A 20434-nucleotide genomic window follows, 5' to 3' on the forward strand; every position below is an offset into this window, starting at 1 on the left:
TTTACTCGTTCATAAGTGTAAACTTAGGCAGGTATAAATTCATTTTCCTAAATTAGACCTTTCCTAGATTCATATGTTTTAGAATTGTTGCAAGTTACAGTGCTTAGAATTTGTGTTACATTGAACATTCCCAAGTTAAAGATATTCATCTTATTCATTAGCATGTGTAACCTATTGTGAGGAAATTAACTGTATTATATGGTGTGATTGGGCAACCTCAACATGTAATACACTTACCACCCTCTTAAGGTCCAGTCTGTTTTGTCCATCAAAACCTTTAGCTCAACCCTGGGTAGTTGTGGCTCAGGCTTACACAAAGGAACACGTGTAATACATTTATCAGCACCAAAACAATTGAAGAAGAAATACATTTGACGCTCAAGAAATGAGACATCCATTTATAAAAATATATTGTATTTTTAGATACCACAATGAGAAAGTTCTGCTGGAGAGTTCTGGAGATACAGAATTTACTACGTACAATAAATATGCACTTTTTTACTTAACCGCAAACAAGCAATTGCAAATTCAATGAATTTCACAATTAGACACTTTTTAAAAGAAAAACTTGGGCAAGTGTCAATGTGGTTACTTTAGGCGACCAACTCCGGCAGGGAGCCAGTCAGGGGACCAGCATGGTCTACAGAAAGCGTTACCTCAAAGGTAAAAGCAGTCTTCAGTCAGTTCCTGGCATTTTTATCCCTTTGCTATAGGTCCCTATGGAACCGGTCCTGATGCAAGGGATAATTGATGCTGAAGATACTCGAGGATGCTAAAGATGCGATGCGGTCGAGTGGGATCTTCCCTCGGCTACTCCTTGGTCCACAGAGGGTGTTAGCGGTCCTGTCCCTCGAAGTCTTTTTGGTTCCTTGTAGAAGTCGAGTCGCTACTTAGCTACCAGTTGCCCGGTATTACGTCACAGCCATATCCTTCTGTGGGCGATAACTCGTCTTATGGGGAACGAAGCTGTTCTCCTCTGCTGAGTCCAGCAAACTCAGGTTCAACTTTGAGCGTCGGGTCCTTTTCTCTGGTGCTGTCCAGCGGTTTTTGGCGGTGGGGTAAAGATTCTCAGCTACCAACTAGCCCCATCATGCGTCTTCAAATCTTGAAGGCCAGTGAAATGACCCTTGGAGTCTCTTAATTCAGCGCGGCTCTGAAGATGACTTCTCTACAGGCAGGACACTGCAGGCACAGTCTTTTCCCATTTGCTAGCCACTAGGTTCAGCGGGTGCAGACCACTCCAGTGCAGCATCTCTTTGCTGGACCTATAGTGCAGCAGGGCAGGCCTTCTTTGTTCCTTCTTCCAGTCCAGTCAAGCTCGGGTGACCATTTATGCTCAGAAAATGCCCTCACTGTAGGATGCAGGTGATAACCAATGGGCTATCAGGTTCCCTCCTTTCTGATGACCAAGTCCTGTGAAGTATGGCATCAGGCTATCCCAAAGTTCTCCATTCTGCCCATCTTCAAGTTAGCAGTACCCCTCTCTCGGACTCCTGATCTGGCTAGCCAAACCCAAATGTGTGGGCTATACTCCCCTGAAAAAAACAGTTTGACAACTGTTTTTTTCTTCCCTCTCCCTAGTGCCAGCCTGTCTACATAAACAATGGAGAAGCCCCTAGCCCAAATGTTACCCATTTGCCCTTTGAGGGCGGCTTCTCCTTTAAAGATTGCCTTTTGGACCAACACCTGTGTGGCTTTGTGTAGGAGGAATGTGACACCTCTCCCCAGTGCAGGCTTATATTGTCCCCTTTCCTGGGAGTCATTACCACGTCTCTCCAGGAAGGCAAAAAGCGGTCTCAGGACAGACTTCTTATGCAGCTGTTAAGGGCACAGGAGACTAAAGGCAACGAAGTGTCAACTTTGTAAAAGTTGCAGACTGCAACACGTTAATTTAATTTCGAATTGAGAATCAAGTCTGGCTTAATGTAACAAGTTGTTTAATTCTTTCCAGTATCAACTTGGTCGCAGCGTTCAGTAATTAGTACAGCTGAAGGGCAGGATGTAACCCTGTAATCACCAATGGGGCGACCAATTTTTTCCACAGTAAAATTACACTTTTGTGTTTTACTGCAGGAACACCTGAAATATGTGTTCTAACTGTGGAATATGCTTCACCCTACCTTAGGGCTTGGTAGGCCTCTCATAGGGGCGACTTGCACATATTGCAGAGGGAGGTTTGACTTTGCCATTGTATCTGATAGAGACTTCTGGCTGCAGATTCCTTTCTTTAGGATATTCTCCACTTGCCAGACTGGATCCGGAAATTTTTCGTGAGCAGTACCCCTGCCTGCTGGTATGTGGCATCATACGGCTCCGTGTGGCGTCGTCCGCACTGGAAGTGACATTCACGATGCCTATATAGGCGCCACCTAGGCGCGCTGATGTCTGTTCTTTTCTTTCCGCCCCAGCCAGCGCATATCTGGGAAGAGCTACTCCTTAGTCACTTTTTGACTAGGTTTTTTCAATGTTTTGTCAGTCATTTTTGAGATTGACCTTTAGGTGTGGTAGGAATGTAATCCGAGAAAGCTGGCTTCAAGCCAGATGTCGGTTATGGACCTGCACCTTGATTGCCTTTGGTGTCTAGAGCAGGACCACGTCCCGAAGGCCTGCGCAGACTGCCATGGAAGACACCCAAAGACCTTGATAGAGCGATCCCTCAAGCTAATGCCGGCTCAACATGAAACACCGCAACATTCATTGACCCGGTCGAGAGAAACGCCCCAGGAGTGGTCGTGGAGCCAAAGTCATTGAGGCATTCAGGTAAGTCCCAGTCCCTCAAAAAGAAGTTGTTGAAGTGTTCTGTGACTGCACTTGTCCGTCAATCGACGAGCTGAGGGAGGGTCTCCACTCAAGGCTTGGCTCAGCGGTTGAGCCAGTGTCTGTGTCAACGCCTCGGCTTCCTGAGTTTCCAGAGGTCATAGCGTTCCCTGCCCAATTGGGAGAATTGTATGAGGCCATGGACCTTATCTTTAGGTGGCCTGTTCCTTCCAGTATGCCTTTAGGCCCATTGGGTTTGTGAGGGGCCCCTACAGGATCCAGGTCGGCACCAGGTGGGCCCCTAAGACCCACAGATGGATACTGGTTGGCCCCATGCTCCGGGCACCATCACCATTCGTATCCCAAACTCCATCCTCATTCCCTACTCCAGCATGGAGCCATAGGGGCGTCATCCGACACCAACCTGAGCCTGAATCCCTATTCTTACAGACTAGGACTCGGGGAGGATTGGGAGCGGTAGCTGGACCCTAAAGAATTACCAGCCTAATGAACAACAAATGGACGGGGCTGAGAATATGGGTGGAGCCAGTAGACCGGATACTTCTTCAGATACTGGCATGCTTTCTCCCCCTACCATTGCTACAGAGGTGGGAGCTTCTTTAGCAATGGTGGTGTAGAGGGCAGCTGAGGTCCTGAACCTTAGTTTGCCCTCAGTGGCTGTCTAGACCAATGTCTTGACAGAAGTGCTTCAGTCAGGAGTGTCCCCATCAGAACCACTTTTCCCTTTCAGTGAGGCACTTTCTGACTGCTTGGGACCTGTGAATAAAACGATTGGCCTCCAACACCGCCCCAGGAGACCCACAGTTCCTCACCCAACACCCTACCTCAGAGAGCCTGGTGGTCCAAGCCTCCACACCCCACTTAAATTCTGGTGCATTCCTTACCGCACCCCCAGACAGGGAATCAAAGAGGCTTGACAATCTTTGAAAGAAGGTCTTTTCTGTCACCAGGCTGGCTTTGCGGTCTGGAAGCACCACATGCCTTTTCTGCTATTCTCACTGCTATTCTCACTTGCTGTGGGATGTGGCTGCACAGGTACTGCCAGCGGTCCCGGAGGAGGTCCAGGACGTGCTCTCCAAGGCTGTTGCAGATGGTAGGGATGCAGCGAAGTTCACCATCCGATGGCAATATAAGGGCATACCATGAAAAAAATCTGTACGACCCTTATTTGGTTTACAGGGCATACTTTAATAATCCCAAGTGTTCTATTTAGATCTCGCCTGAGCCAGCGCGCATGCGCTGCCCAGTGAGGCTTTTAGTAAGGACTTTCAACTCGGACCACATGCTCGTTCTTGTGCTTTTTTTTTTGCTCACACGCTATCGGCCTTTGCGTGCGTCTTTCTAAGAAAGACAGCACGCAATTTGCCAAAGGCGGGTGCATGTCCTGCCTTCGCGCTCCCCTGGCCTAGGTAGCTCAGGAGCTTGCAGCGGCCCCACACTGTGCCTGCTGCATTCCTTAAATTCTTTGCAGTGCGCACTCGCACACACCACTCGCTGGCTTTTTTTTCTTTTCATCTTGCGTCTTTGCAGGGCGCACGCACCACTCGCGGGCTCACTGACCCAACATTATCGCAGGCTTGAAGCTTGAGGCCCGCGTGCTCCCTCACAGCAAGCGCCAGACACTGCTTGGAGGCGGGCATCAAGGCTCTACTAGTCTTGTCTTGGTTTCGCGGCCGTGCGCACAGGGGTCATCTGTTTTTTCATGTCACCGCGGCTGCACTTGTAAAGTGCTTTCCTCCGATACAACAGAGCCTGCACTGGCACCTTTTCCCACAGCACACACACGCACACCAGGCCCGACTCTCGAAGCTCAACAGCCCCCATTGAAGTGCGGCTGCCAGCGTGCAGGCCTGCTGTGAAGGGCTACCTACCCCGATGCCCGTGAAAGGCCCGCCTGGCTTTGTTTCCTTTAAGGGCCTGTCAGGTAAACACGCTGGGGCCTTTCTTTTAAGGCCGAGGTGAGCACGGGAACCTTTTCGCAACACAAGGCTCTGGGTGTTTATCTGCTACCGGTTGTTATCCACCATCTCGCCATTGTTAGCGATGCCCCCCCCCCCCCTCCCCCCACCCTTCCCCCACCTCCTACCTCCCATCTAAGTACAGCGGGAACTCCTGGGCTCAGGGTTTTCCCCATATTTCTGGATAGCAGTTCTTGGAGCAGACAAAGAGGGGCAACACAATCGCTCCTGTGTGAAGAACAAAAGCACACAACTGGGGCAGGAGGCTTCTTCTCTGGTGCATTCGGCTTTGCACTGCTGAAATAACGTCATTTGAGGGCAGTGTGCCAAAGGCCTTCAATGCCAACACTGAACACCATCAAGACAGCTCAGTGGGCAGAGCTTTGAAGTTTCAGGGCAGTGTGTTACAGACATTTGACGTCAGAACACACGGGACTGAGGGTAGCCCACAGGATTCTGAGCTTCTGGTTCCAACTCATTGAGATGGAGGGTAATGCAGCAAATGAGTCAGTGGCGGCTGGAAATCTTTCGAGTGGTGGTGTGAAATATTTGCCCTGAATTGCAGCGAACAAGAGAAGTCGGTGAGTCTAACTTCTTCTGTGGGAGTTAGAAAGAGGGTGGTGTTCTCCTCCTGAGAATTTTTTTTTTTTAAAATAGGGTCAGTGTTTGAATAAATTTTCTCAAACACCATTGGTGTTCCAAGCTCATAAAGCCTGATGCTACGCAGGAGTTAACCTAATTTATCCAGTATTTTGGTATCTTTCATAGATTCACATGCTTAGAATCATCCCCGCCGACGAGGTGGGAGTCTCACGGTACAATAAAACATATACATTATAGTCATAATAACATTCCACAATAGGCTACTACGGGCAGCAAAGTCACTACATTAGCCTATCTTAGTCCTTTTGCAAAAAGAACCAAACTTGAAACACAGCCAATCAGGTTGCAGCACCCTTTTAGAACCTTCCACAGAGAGGCAAACTCTCAGATTTTCTACTGCACCTTGTGTGACAGGGAGTCTCCCTGAGCTCTGCTCAGTTTTTTCCTTAACTTTAACTTCTTTGTGAGAAATTGTGTCTGATTCTTCAAAGAAAAGCTTGTTCTTGCCTTGTTCTTCATGTGGGAAGAAGAGATTGCACTTTGAGGATCCACATAAAGAATGTATGTACTGCCTTTACCCAGCTCACAAGGTCAAGGACTGCAGGATCTGTAGAACCTTTTCTGCCAAGACCTTGAAAGACCGAGAAGGAAGACTTTTGGTTTGGCTGGAGAAGTTGAAGGCTTAATATGATGTGGTATCTGGAGATGAAGGCAGTGCAAGTCCTCAGGCGTCCTCCCCTCTCGCCAAGAAGAGAGATAGATCTGGAGATCCACCTGAGAGACAGAGTAAGACCCTGAAGAAATCTCACTCCGATATTGGTCACTCTTCCATAAAAAAAAGTTAAGTCCTGTTTCTCTTCTGAGGTAAAAAATTGAGAAAAGGTAAAGATTTCTTTGAAAACTGATTCAAAACAGCAGAAATCCCTGTTCGAGGCATATGAGCTGCAGATTGTACACTTAGCATTAGATCGCCACCTGGTGTTGTGCTCGGATGATTGCGTGTTGTTGTCGTCTTGGAAGAAGTCTTTGTAGTCACGAGATAAGTGACTCCTCCCTTGGACGATAGTGCGCATGAGCATCAGCTCCATCCTTAGATTGTCCGCCACTGGGTTTGGATGCAACTTTTCCGCTCTGGTTCGAAAATCTACTTTTCAAAGACTTCGAAGCGCAAAACTTTCTGAAAACAAACTTTAACTTCAATATACATAGACTCGACCTCATCACTTCGATTCCGGTCGTACGACGCGGGCCGTTGGACCTACCCACGTGGTGAGGCCTATACTTCATGGAAAGGACACCATTCAAAAAATGCAGCGGGTGTGGAGCTAAATTTCCACACAGCGACCATCACGAGGTGTGTAACCTGTGTTTATCACCTGAACACGACGAGTCGAGCTGCACAGCTTGTGCGTCCTTTTGATCCAAGAAGACCATACGAGATCAGAGGGCCCGTCGACGCAACATGCAGAGATCAGCTCCGGAACCGGTGGATATCTTTGACGAAGGTCCAGAGGAAGATTCCGATGAGCTCCAGATCGTATCTGAGGCAGACGACTCCGATGACTCCATGCCATCAAGTCAACGTGTGAGTACGACTGCCCCTACCCCAGCCCTAACACCTAAACCAAAGGCTAAGGTCAAAACTCCGCCTTCGGGGCCCAGTCGAGACCGAGACATTGCTTCGAAAGCCCCGCCATCGAGCCCGGCTCCGAAGAAAATATTAAAGCCTTCCGGTAGCTCCATACCGAGCAAACCACACGTGCCGACACTACCAGCTCCCTCAGCACCGAAACCGAAAGAAGTCCCGGTCCCGAAAAAGACTCCGAAACCGTCGACTCCTAAAGACAAGACGGCACCGAAACCAATGAAGCCTCCTTCCACCCCAAAATCTTCGGTGCCGAAACCCACAAAATCTGTTTCCAATGCCTCCAAGCACTCTAACCAGGCCTCGACTCCGAAAACAATACCTTCGGTGCTGAAAAGTATGCCACAAGACTATACAACTCCTAAGGCTAAAGACTAGCAGAAACCAGGCCTGTAGCCAAAAAAATCAGCACCGAAAGCAATTTCTCAAGAAGAAGAGCTTTTTAGACCTGATCCTTAGTAAAAGAGGATATACATAGACCCAGAAACAGGACATGTTTCCACCACACCACACAGGAAGAGGAAGTCAGGTACAGCACCTACACCTCCCGTGCCTGTCAAGAAGAAGGACTCTGCCACATCTCCTATGCACCCTTCTTCTCCTGTATCTCCTTCTCCTGCTCTCCCTTTAAACATTTCACCTCAAAATTCTCCTCTTCATTCTCCACAACATACACCTCCTCAGGATGCTGATGATGAACAGTATAGCATGGGGGGAGGGAAAGACCCAGATGATCCTTTTCCCTACCAAACAGGTTCACCAGACTGGGAGTGTCCAAACCCACAGGATATACCAGATATTCCTGACCCACATATATATCCATCTAAACCTTCTCTTCCAGAAGACAATATTGGGTTTGGACACTTAATTAATATGGCTGCTATCTATCACAATGTCACCATGCATTTAGATGAGGCAGAAGAGGACTTTTTACTAGGCACTTTTGAACAATCCCAAAAATCTGTGCAAATACTACCAATGATTAAAGGAGTCATTAAACATGCCCCAGAAGTGTTTAAAGATCCTGTACGGGCTAGAATCATAAACCCAAGGCTAGAGAAAAAGTACAGAGCAGCTCCTGGGGATCCTGCTTACATTAAAGGACAGCTACCCTTAGACTCCCTAGTAGTTTCAAGCGCTATGAAAAGAGCAAATTCACAAACATTAGGCGAAGCACCACCTCCTGTTAAAGAATCAAAGATCATAGATGCTTCAAGGAAAAGAGTAGCTTCCCATGCTAGTAATGCATGGCGCATTGCTAACACACAGGTCCTCCTCGCAAGCTACGACAGGGCTCACTATGATCAGCTAGAGAAGCTCTTACAACATCTACCTGATCAATATAAGGCACAAGCAGATGACTTCATACAAGAGGATAAGCTTATATCTAATGCCTCCATTAAATGTACACTAGATGTAGCAGACACTGCAACTAGGGCAATAAACACCAGTGTCCTCCTTAGACGTCACGCGTGGCTACGCATTTTAGGATTTAAGCAAGAGGTACAGACTACAATCTTAAATCAACCATTCAACCAACAACAATTGTTTGGTCCAGAAGTAGACACAGCTCTTGAAGAAATGAAAAAAGACACTGACACAGCCAAGTCTATGGGAGCTCTGCAGTCCCCCCAAGCAAGAGGCTCCTTTCGTCGCTCCTTCTACAGAGGAGGCTCCAAACAAGCTGGAGCAGACAATTCAGCTTCCTTTAAAACAAATACACAATTATCCTCTAATAAGTGATACTTTAGAGAGGACTACAGCGGTAATAACAATAAGGGAAGAGGTTGAGGTAACAACAACAATCGATCCTCTTCCACCACTAAACAGTGACTTCCTTCAGCTCCCCCAACAGGGTACCACTCCTGTAGGGGGGAGATTAACACAGTTCCTACCTGTCTGAAATTCCATCACAACAGACAAGTGGGTAAAACAGATTATCCAGTATGGTTACTGCCTAGAGCATGGGTACTCACAAACATTCCCTCAGGGGCTGAAGCGCATAGTCTGGGGGCCGCACAGATGAATGGGGGTGTGGCTGGGTTGGGGTGTGGCTTAGGTGATTTGGGGGCAGTGCTAAATTGGGCAGGGCATGGCATAGCATTGTGGGGAATCTGGTAGACCAATTCTACCACGTAGACGAAAACCATGCATGGCGTTCACAAAGTACTTCTTTAAATAAACTGTTTAAAAGATCGAGAGGATGCACATTTTGAAATAAACATGTGGATGAATAGGTTTGAAATGTAACCATCAGGAATAAGGATGAAAAAGGGTGACAAGTCCAGTTTTACAAAGGGCCTTTGATTGCATTGTAATAGATGTTGCTGCAACTTTAGTAATTTTTTAACCATTTGAGCTATAAACAATTTTATTCTGCTAAAATCTTCAGCTTAGGCGGCAGATGATTGTGGCAAAATTATAATTATCTCAAAATCACCGCAACCGCACAATCGCATAGTACCAGTTGCCCGACCCATAGTTAAGCACCTGGTTAAGGAAACAGCTTTGCTGAATTAGAAATCCTGCATTCCTTCCAGTGCTGTCAAGATCATCTCCAATCTATCACTGAGCCTCAGGCCAGGAATGCTCCTAAATTGCAGGACAACACAGGCCGTGTTAATGCTGCAGCTCTACTGTAAGCTATCCACAGGCTTAGCAAGATTAGGAAAGAAATGGTCTTAATATACAATGTTAAAACTCATACCACTAAAGCATTCCACAACAAAATACACAGTAAATAAAAAGGCATATTCACTCAATAAACCTTTCCTATGTTAAAATTAACAAAACAGCCATTTCTAAAGTATCAAACACTTTCTGAGATTCTGTTGCTTTCTGTCCCAGATCAAAAATCAGTCTGCCTTATACAGATACATTTGCCACTTTTTACAAGTAAACTACTTTCCATGATCCAGGAGGTCAAATAGTAAAACATCAGTATCTCAATGCTGCATGCTTCAGCAGAGCCACAGCACAGGATGAACCATGTCCCTACAACATGTAGAAACTCTTTTGGAAAAAATCCCAACCAAAAAACAAAATGAATTGGGTGACTACAAAAAGTACAGTTGAAAACGGGCCAAGTAAATACATTTATTCCCTTACTAATTTTACAAAATTATGAATTTTATATTAATAATATTAGAAGTCATGCACCTGGCTCCTTAAAATGACTTTCTCTACCATCTTGGAGCTCCCACCCTTGTATCAGCAAACACATCCTGCCCCCCACCTCACTGTTCTCCTGTGCCTCCCATCTCCTGGCAAGCTGATTTACTTTAAAAAATGAAACTCTGGCTGCAGATCCGTGGTGAGGTGCAGAAGTTGTACTTTCTCAATGCGGTGCCCTGCAGGCAGCTTAGTTTCAGAGGAGCTCAGGGTTGATCAGGTGAGAGGCAGCGCTGGTGTCGAGGCATGGTGGCAAAAACACACCGCCATGAAGCTAAATGAAGGTGGCGAGGAAAGGCAGAGGACACGCAAGACGCAATGTGTGTGCTGGGCTGGAAAGGAAAGCCAGCAGCAACCTGAATGCCATGTTCAGGCATATGGGCTGCAGATGGTACATTTATGAATAGATCGCCATCTGGTGTTGGGCTCGGATGATTGCACTTGTTTTTCTTCTGGAGAAGTCTTTGTCGTCATAGATGACTCCTCCTCTTGGTGTTAGTGCGCATGGGCATCGGCTCCATCCTTAGATTGTTTTTTTCCGCCATCGGGTTCGGATGAGGATCGAAGCGCTCCGGACCGACTTCAATAAACAAGGTTATATTCGGCTCGTACCCTTTCCAATTCGACGGTATTGTTATCGAACGCGACTTCAATTCCATCTCGACGCGTTTCGAAGAACGACGACTACAAGAAGACCAGCTCGACGTAGTCCAGCCCGGAGTCCATGGAAAGGACTCCATTCAAAAAATGTCCAACGTGTGGTGCTAAGTTCCCACACAAGGACCTACACGAAGTGTGCAACCTCTGCTTGTCCCCTGAACACGAATCCAGGGACTGTGAGGCCTGTGCAGCATTTTCTTCAAAATCGACGATTAGAAACCGTCGAGCCCGAAGACACGAGGTATCGAGAATGCAGTCACAAGCAATCCCGGAGCTGTTCGAGGACCAGCACCCAGAACAGGAGGAAGAGGAGGTCGACGTGGCGGGGTCAGAAGCGGACGAGTCCGACGTCGAGGAAATCGGCGTCCAACAAACCGTGAGTGACGACGTCCCTTTACCAAAGAACAGACCCCGCACGGTGTCGACCCCGCCCTCGAGCCCGGTCAGACAACCGAAAAAAGTTTCCGACGCCCCGCCTTCGGGCCCGGCAACGAAACCGAAACCGAAACACTCGGTCTCCCATCATAGTGGTTCCGATAGACGACCCACATCGACACCGAAGCTCCATGTTAAGGAAAGCTCGAAGTCGAAACAGTCCATGTCGACACCGAAACACGTTTCGACGTCGAAAACACCCTCGACACCGGGGACCTCGTCGACACCGAAAACATCGGATCCGAATAAAATCTCGGTGCCGAAAACACAAATGGACAGTCAGAAGAAAAAACACCTTTCGGACCCGAAAACTGCGGTACCGACACAGGAATATAAAACAGATCCTAAACAAAAGACTCTGTTTATTGATCCACAAACTGGCAAGGTAGTCACAGAACTACCTAAAAAGAGGAAGAATGAACCGTCGGACGACAGGACTCATCCGAAGAAGAGAACAATGGGGACAAATTCAACTCCTCCCCATTCTCCAAAACCTAGAGACACACCCTCTTCTCCTCTGCCTCACAATAGGCCAAATATTCCTCCCACACGACCATCTACACCCACAACAGATGTAGAAAGTGACACAGGGGAGGGAGAACATCCTGGGGATGATGAAGACACAATCCCAGAGGAGGCAGACCCATGGGAGGACTACAATGTAGGGTCAGATAACGATAACGACCCTGAACTGTATCCTTCAAAACCTTCACCTCCTGATGATAATACTGGTTTTGCGCAACTCATTAATAGAGCAGCAACATACCACAAGGTAGAACTACATGCAGAACCTCAAATAGAGGATTTCTTATTAGAAACACTACCTACTACACAAAGAACATCAGGAACACTACCAATGCTTAAGGGCCTTCTCAGTCATACATCAGAAATATTCAAAGACCCGGTGAGGGCTAGGGTACTGAACCCAAGAATTGATAAGAAATATAGAGCAGCTCCAAAAGACCCAATATTCATTAAAGGGCAAATTCCTCTAGACTCACTAGTAGTCACAAACGCTCGTAAGAGAGCAAACTCTTTATCTACAGGAGAAGCTCCACCTCCTGACAAAGAGTCTAAGCTAATAGATGCCTCTGGTAAGAGAGTAGCATCTCAAGCGGCAAACAGCTGGCGCATAGCTAATACACAAGCACTACTTGCAAGGTATGACAGAGCGCATTATGATGAGTTAGAAAAACTCATCACACATCTCCCTAAGGAACATCAAAAGAGGGCAGATCAACTCATACAGGAAGGGAAGTTAATTACTAACACTTCAATCAAGTGCGCCCTAGACGCGGCAGACACTGCAGCAAGATCTATAAACACAAGCATCATGTTAAGGAGACATGCATGGCTCAGGGTTTCAGGGTTCAAACAAGAGGTACAAACATCATTACTGAACCAACCTTTTGATGAGAAAACACTTTTCGGCACAGGGGCAGATGAGGCCTTAGAAAAGATGAAAAAGGATACGGAAACGGCTAAATCAATGGGAGCATTGCAACAGCCGACACAAAGAGGTTCCTTTCGTAGGTCCACCTATAGAGGAGGATCCAAAAATACAGGTACAAGCCAGCAACAAACCTCTTTTACACCTACATCACCCAGAGGTAATGCTAGAGGTAGTTACAGAGGTAACAACAACAAGGGTAGAGGTCGCGGAAACAACAACAACCGCAACTCTCCAACCCCAAAGCAGTGACTTCATACAGCTCCCCCCAGACCATATAACACCGGTCGGGGGACGCCTATCACAGTTCCTACCTGTCTGGGAAAACATCACATCAGACAAGTGGGTGAGACAAATTATCCATCATGGTTATTGCCTGGAACTCACATCTACCCCACCAAACATCCCCCCCAAACAGCGTCCAATGAAACAAGATCACCTGACACTGTTAAAACAAGAAGTACTATCCCTGCTAGAAAAGCATGCCATAGAGAAGGTTCCACAGCACCAACAAGGAACAGGAGTATACTCCCTATACTTCCTAATTCCCAAAAAGGATGGGTCTCTAAGGCCAATACTGGACCTAAGACCTCTCAACGCATACATAAATTCGGAACATTTCCACATGGTCACGCTCCAACAAGTACTTCCTTTACTGAAGAAAGGGGACTTTCTTTCTACACTGGATCTAAAAGACGCTTACTTTCATATCCCAATTCACAAAGCCCACAGGAAGTACCTCAGGTTTGTGGTAGAAGGACAACATTATCAGTTCAAAGTCCTTCCGTTTGGTGTCACAACGGCACCAAGGGTGTTCACAAAATGCCTGGCAGTGGTGGCAGCTCACCTAAGAAGACAACAAATACATGTCTTCCCATACTTGGACGACTGGCTAATAAAGGCCAAGTCACAAGAGGAATGTCTTCAAAACACACAAAAGACAATTCAGCTACTACACCAGCTAGGGTTCACAGTGAACTACACAAAGTCACACCTACAACCAAGCAAGGTTCAACAATATTTGGGGGCTACTATAGACACAGAAGAAGCCAAAGTATACCCCAATCCAGTCAGGATCCAAACAATGCTTACAATCATTCAAAGATTCCAGCCACAGCACTCACTACCAGCAAGAGTGTTCATGCAGCTATTAGGGATGATGTCATCCTGCATACTGCTAATACCATATGCCAAACTACAAATGCGCCCGCTACAAGAATGCTTAGCGACACAGTGGAATCAGGCTCAAGGACAGATTACAGATCTGGTGTTGGTAGACGACCGCACACACCGCTCTCTGAAGTGGTGGAACACAACAAACATTGCCAAGGGGCGGTCGTTCCTAGAACCAATTCCACAGGTGACAATAACAGCGGACGCATCGCTCACAGGATGGGGAGCACATATGGAGAAATACACAGTACAAGGAAGGTGGAGTGTGCAGGAAAAAAGACTGCACATCAATCATCTAGAACTACTAGCAGTGTTTCTAGCATTGAAAGCCTTCCAAATACATGTTGCCAACAAAGCAGTCCTGATCAGAACAGACAACATGACAGCAATGTATTATATTCAAAAACAGGGGGGGACGCACTCTCTCCAACTATCCAGACTAGCACAGGAAATCTGGAGATGGGCCATTCCTCAAAACATCTATCTGTTAGCCGAACACCTACCAGGAGTCCAAAACCAGATAGCAGACATCTTAAGCAGACAGTCAGAACAAATACACAAATGGGAACTGCACCAACAAATACTGCAGCCATTCTTCCAAAGATGGGGACAGCCAGAGATAGACCTCTTTGCCACTCATCAGAACGCAAAATGCCAAAGCTTCGAGTCCAGGTACCCACACCACCTGTCGCAGGGCAATGCGTTATGGATAAATTGGTCCAACAAATTTGCATACGCTTTTCCCCCTCTCCCACTAATCCCATTAGTGGTCAGGAAGCTGCAACAACACTCAATGACCATGATACTAGTAGCACCCACGTGGGCAAGACAACCGTGGTTCACCACGCTCCTACAACTCTCACAAGTGCCACATCAAAAGCTAAGAATTCTACCCATGCACCTTACACAGAACCATGGAGAAATAATGCTCCCAGATCCCACACAACTGAACCTAGCGATCTGGCTCCTGAAATCCTAGAATTTGGGTACTTAGATCTACCCCCAAATTGCATGGAGATAATTAAACAAGCGAGACGTCCCACCACCAGAGCATGCTATGCAGCTAAGTGGAAGAGTTTTGCTATACACTGTACTACTAATAATATCAACCCTCTGGACGTATCAACAAGGGAGATTATTTGCTACTTACTACACTTACAGCAATGTAATCTCGCGTACACATCTATCAGAGTACATCTAGCAGCTATAGCAGCGTACCTACAAAACAGGCAGCATATATCACTGTTCAGAGTGCCAGCGATAAAAGCCTTCATGGAAGGCCTTAAAAGAGTCATTCCACCAAGATTACCACCTTCCCCGGTCTGGAACCTCAACGTAGTACTCACCAGACTAATGGGACCACCTTTCGAACCTATGCATAGGTGCGAGATACAATTCCTTACATGGAAGGTGGCGTTCCTTATAGCCATTACCTCACTCAGGAGAGTAAGTGAATTACAGGCATTGACAATACAAGAACCATTCCTACAGTTACACCAGAATAAAGTGGTTCTTAGAACAAACCCAAAGTTCTTGCCTAAAGTAATTTCAGCATTTCACATCAACCAGCCAGTGGAACTACCAGTCTTTTTCCCAAAGCCACAGACGGTAGCAGAAAGGGCTCTACATACACTAGATGTCAAAAGAGCCATTTTGTACTACATAGAAAGGACACAAAACTTCAGGAAAACTAAACAACTATTTGTAGCATTTTCCCCAACACATAAGGGCAATCCTATCTCTAAAGCAGGCATCGCTAGATGGATTGTAAGATGTATGCAAATATGTTACATTAAAGCAAAGAGAACATTAACTGTTCCTCCTAGAGCTCATTCTACACGAAAGCTAGGAGCATCTATGGCATTCTTAGGGAACATTCCCCTAGATGACATATGTAGATCAGCAACTTGGTCTACACCACATACATTCACAAAGCACTACTGTGTTGATGTACAGGCTACACAACAAGCCAGAGTGGGCCAAGCTGTATTAAAAACTCTATTTCAAACAGTTGCGACAGACACTGGTGACCACCGCTAGGGAGGTAACTGCTGTACAATCTATTCATAAATGTATAATCTGCAGCCCATATGCCTCGAACGGAATATGCTACTTACCAGTATGCATCTGTTCTTGGCATAGAGGGCTGCAGAGTGGTACATGCCCTCCCTGCCTCCCCGGAAACCTGTGTCTGTCCCAACATTATCTTATTTAGATACATTTACATGGGCATATCTTTATGTATTATACTACACTACTCCATCTAACCCTACTATGGCAAAACAATCTAAGGATGGAGCCGATGCCCATGCGCACTAACACCAAGAGGAGGAGTCATCTATGACGACAAAGACTTCTCCAGAAGAAAAACAAGTGCAATCATCTGAGCCCAACACCAGATGGCGATCTATTCATAAATGTACCACTCTGCAGCCCTCTATGCCAAGAACAGATGCATACTGGTAAGTAGCATATTCCTTTTATGTCTCTTCCACTGCCGGGTGCAAGCAAGTGACATCACTGAGTAGGAATGGGGGTGGGAGGGGGGGGGGTAGGGCAGGTGAGCAGACAGACACTAATTTAATTTCTGAGCATGCGCTGTTAACTTTTTTCAACTTTGAATGTAGCCCCAAGGAACGAACAGAAGCAAAATAATGGGTGTTGAGCCTGCTTGTTTTCCTCCCGGAAAGGTCTGGCGGGCCGCAAATGGCCCGCGGGCCATACTTTGAGTACCAGTGGCCTAGAGCTTACAGCTACCCCTCCAAATATACCACCCAGACAGTGTCCAATGTCCACAGAACATCCAACGCTGCTCCAACAAGAGGTTCTGTCATTGCTACAAAAAGATGCAAAAGAGCTAGTTCCATTGCAACATCAAGGAACAGGGGTCTACTCACTCTACTTCCTAATACCCAAAAAGGATGGGACACTAAGACAAATTCTAGATTAAAGGCCTCTCAATCTGTATATATACTCAGATCATTTTCACATGGTCATTTTACAACAAGTGCTCCCATTATTGCAACAAGGCGATTTCCTCACTACACTAGACCTCAAAGACGTCTACTTTCACATTTGCATACATCCTTCTCACAGGAAGTATCTTAGGTTTGCGCTAGAAGGACAGCACTATCAATTCAAAGTCCTTCCATTCGGGGACACAACTGCACCAAGAGTGTTCACAAAGTGCCTAGCAGTAGTAGTAGCAGCACATCTCGGAAGACAACATATCCAATGTCTTCCCATACTTAGACGATTGGCTCATAAAGGCCGAGTCATTCAACCAGTGTGTTGAACACACATCTCACACAATTCAGACAGTGCACAACTTGGGGTTTACAATAAACCCCACCAAGTCACATCTACAGCCCTCTCACGTACATCAATACCTAGGGGCTACCATAAACATCAATACAGCTCTAGCTTATCCCAGTCAAGCCAGGATACAGAGCATTCAAGCCTTTGTTACAAGGTTTCAAAACCAACACTCTCTCCCAGCCAGAGTGTTCATGCAACTAATAGGCATGATGGCATCTTGCATTTTTATTGTACCATAGGCAAGACTGCAAATGCGCCCATTGCAGAAATGTCTAGCACATCAGTATAATCAGGCACAAGGACAACTGACAGACCTGATGTTGGTAGACAACCACACACATCACTCTCTGCAGTGGTGGAACACCAAAAACTTGTCCAGAGGGCGTAAATTCCTCTAACCTGTTCCACAAATAGTACTGACAACAGACGCATCCCTGACAGGATGGGGAGCACATCTGCTCCACCACACAACTCAGGTAAGATGGACCTCTCAACAAAAGGTGCTTCACATCAATCACCTAGAGTTGCTGGTGATTTTCCTGGCACTAGAGTCCTTCCAAGTACACATACAGAACAAAGCTGTCTTAATCCGGACGGACAACATGACAGCCATGTGCTACATACAGAAACAAGGAGGCACACATTCCCTGCAACTGTCCCAGCTCGCACAAAACATTTGGAGATGGGCCATTCCACAAAATATATATCTGCTTGCAGAACACCTTCCAGGAGTTCACAATCAGATAGCCGATCTGTTAAGTCGACAGACACAACAGATTCACGAATGGGAACTAAATCTGCAAGTTCCTCAACCATTCTTTCACAAGTGGGATCATCCAGCCATAGACCTGTTTGCCACACACGAAAACGCCGCCAGGTTTCCACACCCGTTGTCCAAGGGCAATGCGATGTGGATGAACTGGTCAGGCAGATTTGCGTACTCTTTTCCGCCAACACCACTAATACCACTAGTGGTATGCAAGGTCAGACAACAGTCTCTCAAACTGATCCTGGTAGCTCCCACATGGGAACACCAACCGTGGTTCACCACACTGCTGGAACTCTCTCTAGTTCCACACCAAAAACTGTCTCTGACACCATCCATGCTAACGCAGAACCATCGAGACATCAGGCATCCAGATCCAAGTCAACTGAATCTGGCGATCTGCCTCCTGAAGTCTTAGAGTTTGGTTACCTTAACCTGCCACCAAACTGTATGAATATCATTAAAGAAGCCAGAAGACCTACTACTAGAGCTTGCTATGCTGCTAAATGGAAAAGATTTGCCATTTACTGCAATAATAATCAAATTGATCCTTTGGATGCTTCCATCCAAAATATTATCTGTTAGCTTCTCCATTTACAAAGATGTAATCTAGCTTATTCATCTATACATTTACATCTTGCAGCCATTGCCGCATATCCACAAAACAGACAACATATGTCGTTGTTTAGAGTACCAGCAATAAAAGCTTTTAGGGAAAGATTAAAAAGAATTACTTCTCCTAGGTTACCACCCTCTCCAGTGTAAAACCTAAACATTGTTTTTCCCAGGCTCATGGGACTCCCTTTTGAACCTTTACACAAATGTGAACTACAATTCCTCAATGGAAAACAGCTTTGCTCGTTGCTATTACCTCTCTTAGAAGAGTTGGTGAGATTCAAGCTTTCTCTATACAAGAACCTTTCTTACAATTAAACCATAACAAAGTGGGTCTAAGAACTAATCCTAAATTCCTTCCTAAAGTAATTACTCCTTTTCATCTAAACCAATCTGTTGAGTTACCAGTGTTTTTTCAAAACCCAGACTCGGTAGCAGAAAGAGCTTTACACACACTAGATGTCAAAAGAGCTCTTCTCTATTACATAGATAGGACCAAGTCCTTTCGCAAAACAAAGAAACTATTTGTAGCCTTCTCTCCACCACATAAAGGCAATCCCATTTCTAAATCAGGAATTGCAAGGTGGATTGTTAAATGTATACAAATATGCTATCACAAAGCAAAACGCACATTAACAGTTCCTCCTAGAGCGCACTCGACACGCAAACTAGGAGCCTCCATGGATTTCTTAGGAAACATTCCCCTAGAAGACATCTGCAAGGTAGCAACACGGTCTACAACACACACCTTCACTAAACACTATTGTGTTGATGTGCAAGCCAAGCAGCAAGCTGCAGTAGGCCAAGCTGTCCTTAAAACTCTCTTTCAAACTACTGCAACAGACACAGGTGACCACTGCTAGGGGAGACACTGCTGCGCAATCGATGCTAAGTGTACAATCTGCAGCTCATATGCCTCGAACCGAAAATGTTCTTGGCATGTAGAGCTGCAGATTTGTACATACCTCCCGCCGGGACATGTATCTGTTCCAGTTTTATCTTAATTAGATATACACGCATGGACATACTTTCTTCTTTCTACTGACTCCATCATTTCCCATCATGGCGAAAAACAATCTAAGGATGGAGCCGATGCCCATGCGCACTATCATCCAAGGGAGGAGTCACCTATCTCATGACTACAAAGACTTCTTCCAAGACGACAACAAAATGCAATCATCTGAGCCCAACACCAGGTGGCGATCTAATGCTAAGTGTACAAATCTGCAGCTCTACATGCCAAGAACAGATGCATACTGGTAAGTAGCATTTTCCTTCTGAGCCTCCGTCGACGTCAAAGTGCTCCGTCGACAATGAAATCTCCTCAGAAGGTGAGTGATTTATTAGCGTTGACGAAGAAAGTCCCATCGTCGACGAGGACTCCGTCGACTAGTATTTTATCGCCGTCGACTGCCAATCTCATCGACGCCCACTTCGTCGACGACGATGCCACCGCCGTCAACGACAATGCAACTTTCGGTGACGACGATTCAACGGTAATATTACTCTTGTCGACGAGCCCACCGTCGACGACGGCAGCTACTTCGACGTCGAGACAACATCGTCGACGATGGTTTTTCCGTCGACGACATCAATGATTTCAACATCGACGGTTTCTTCAATAATGGCAATCTCAACGGATACTGACTCGCCGTCCATGTATATTTCATTGACGCTAAAGCATAAAAGGCCTACATCTCTGCAAATTACGCCAGTATTAACCTCTAAGTTGTCATCTTCAAGACAGTTCTGTGAGGACGTTTCACATATCTCACCTTTACCTCCTACCCACTATCTGGAGGAGTCAGATGATGAAGGTCCTTTTGGTCCAGCACATGACCCTTCTCAGCTCCGAATAAAAT

The 20434-nt window shown here is 46.2% G+C and overlaps 1 protein-coding gene across 5 annotated transcripts in view; it reads left to right on the forward strand.

Annotated features, from left to right (window-relative positions):
* BPTF (bromodomain PHD finger transcription factor) overlaps nt 1–20434 on the forward strand; it is a 1855127-nt gene that overhangs the window by 1452975 nt on the left and 381718 nt on the right. The window lies entirely within an intron of this gene.

The sequence above is a fragment of the Lissotriton helveticus genome, chromosome 7, assembly GCF_964261635.1.
Source record: "Lissotriton helveticus chromosome 7, aLisHel1.1, whole genome shotgun sequence".
NCBI classification, from domain to species: Eukaryota; Metazoa; Chordata; class Amphibia; order Caudata; family Salamandridae; genus Lissotriton; species Lissotriton helveticus.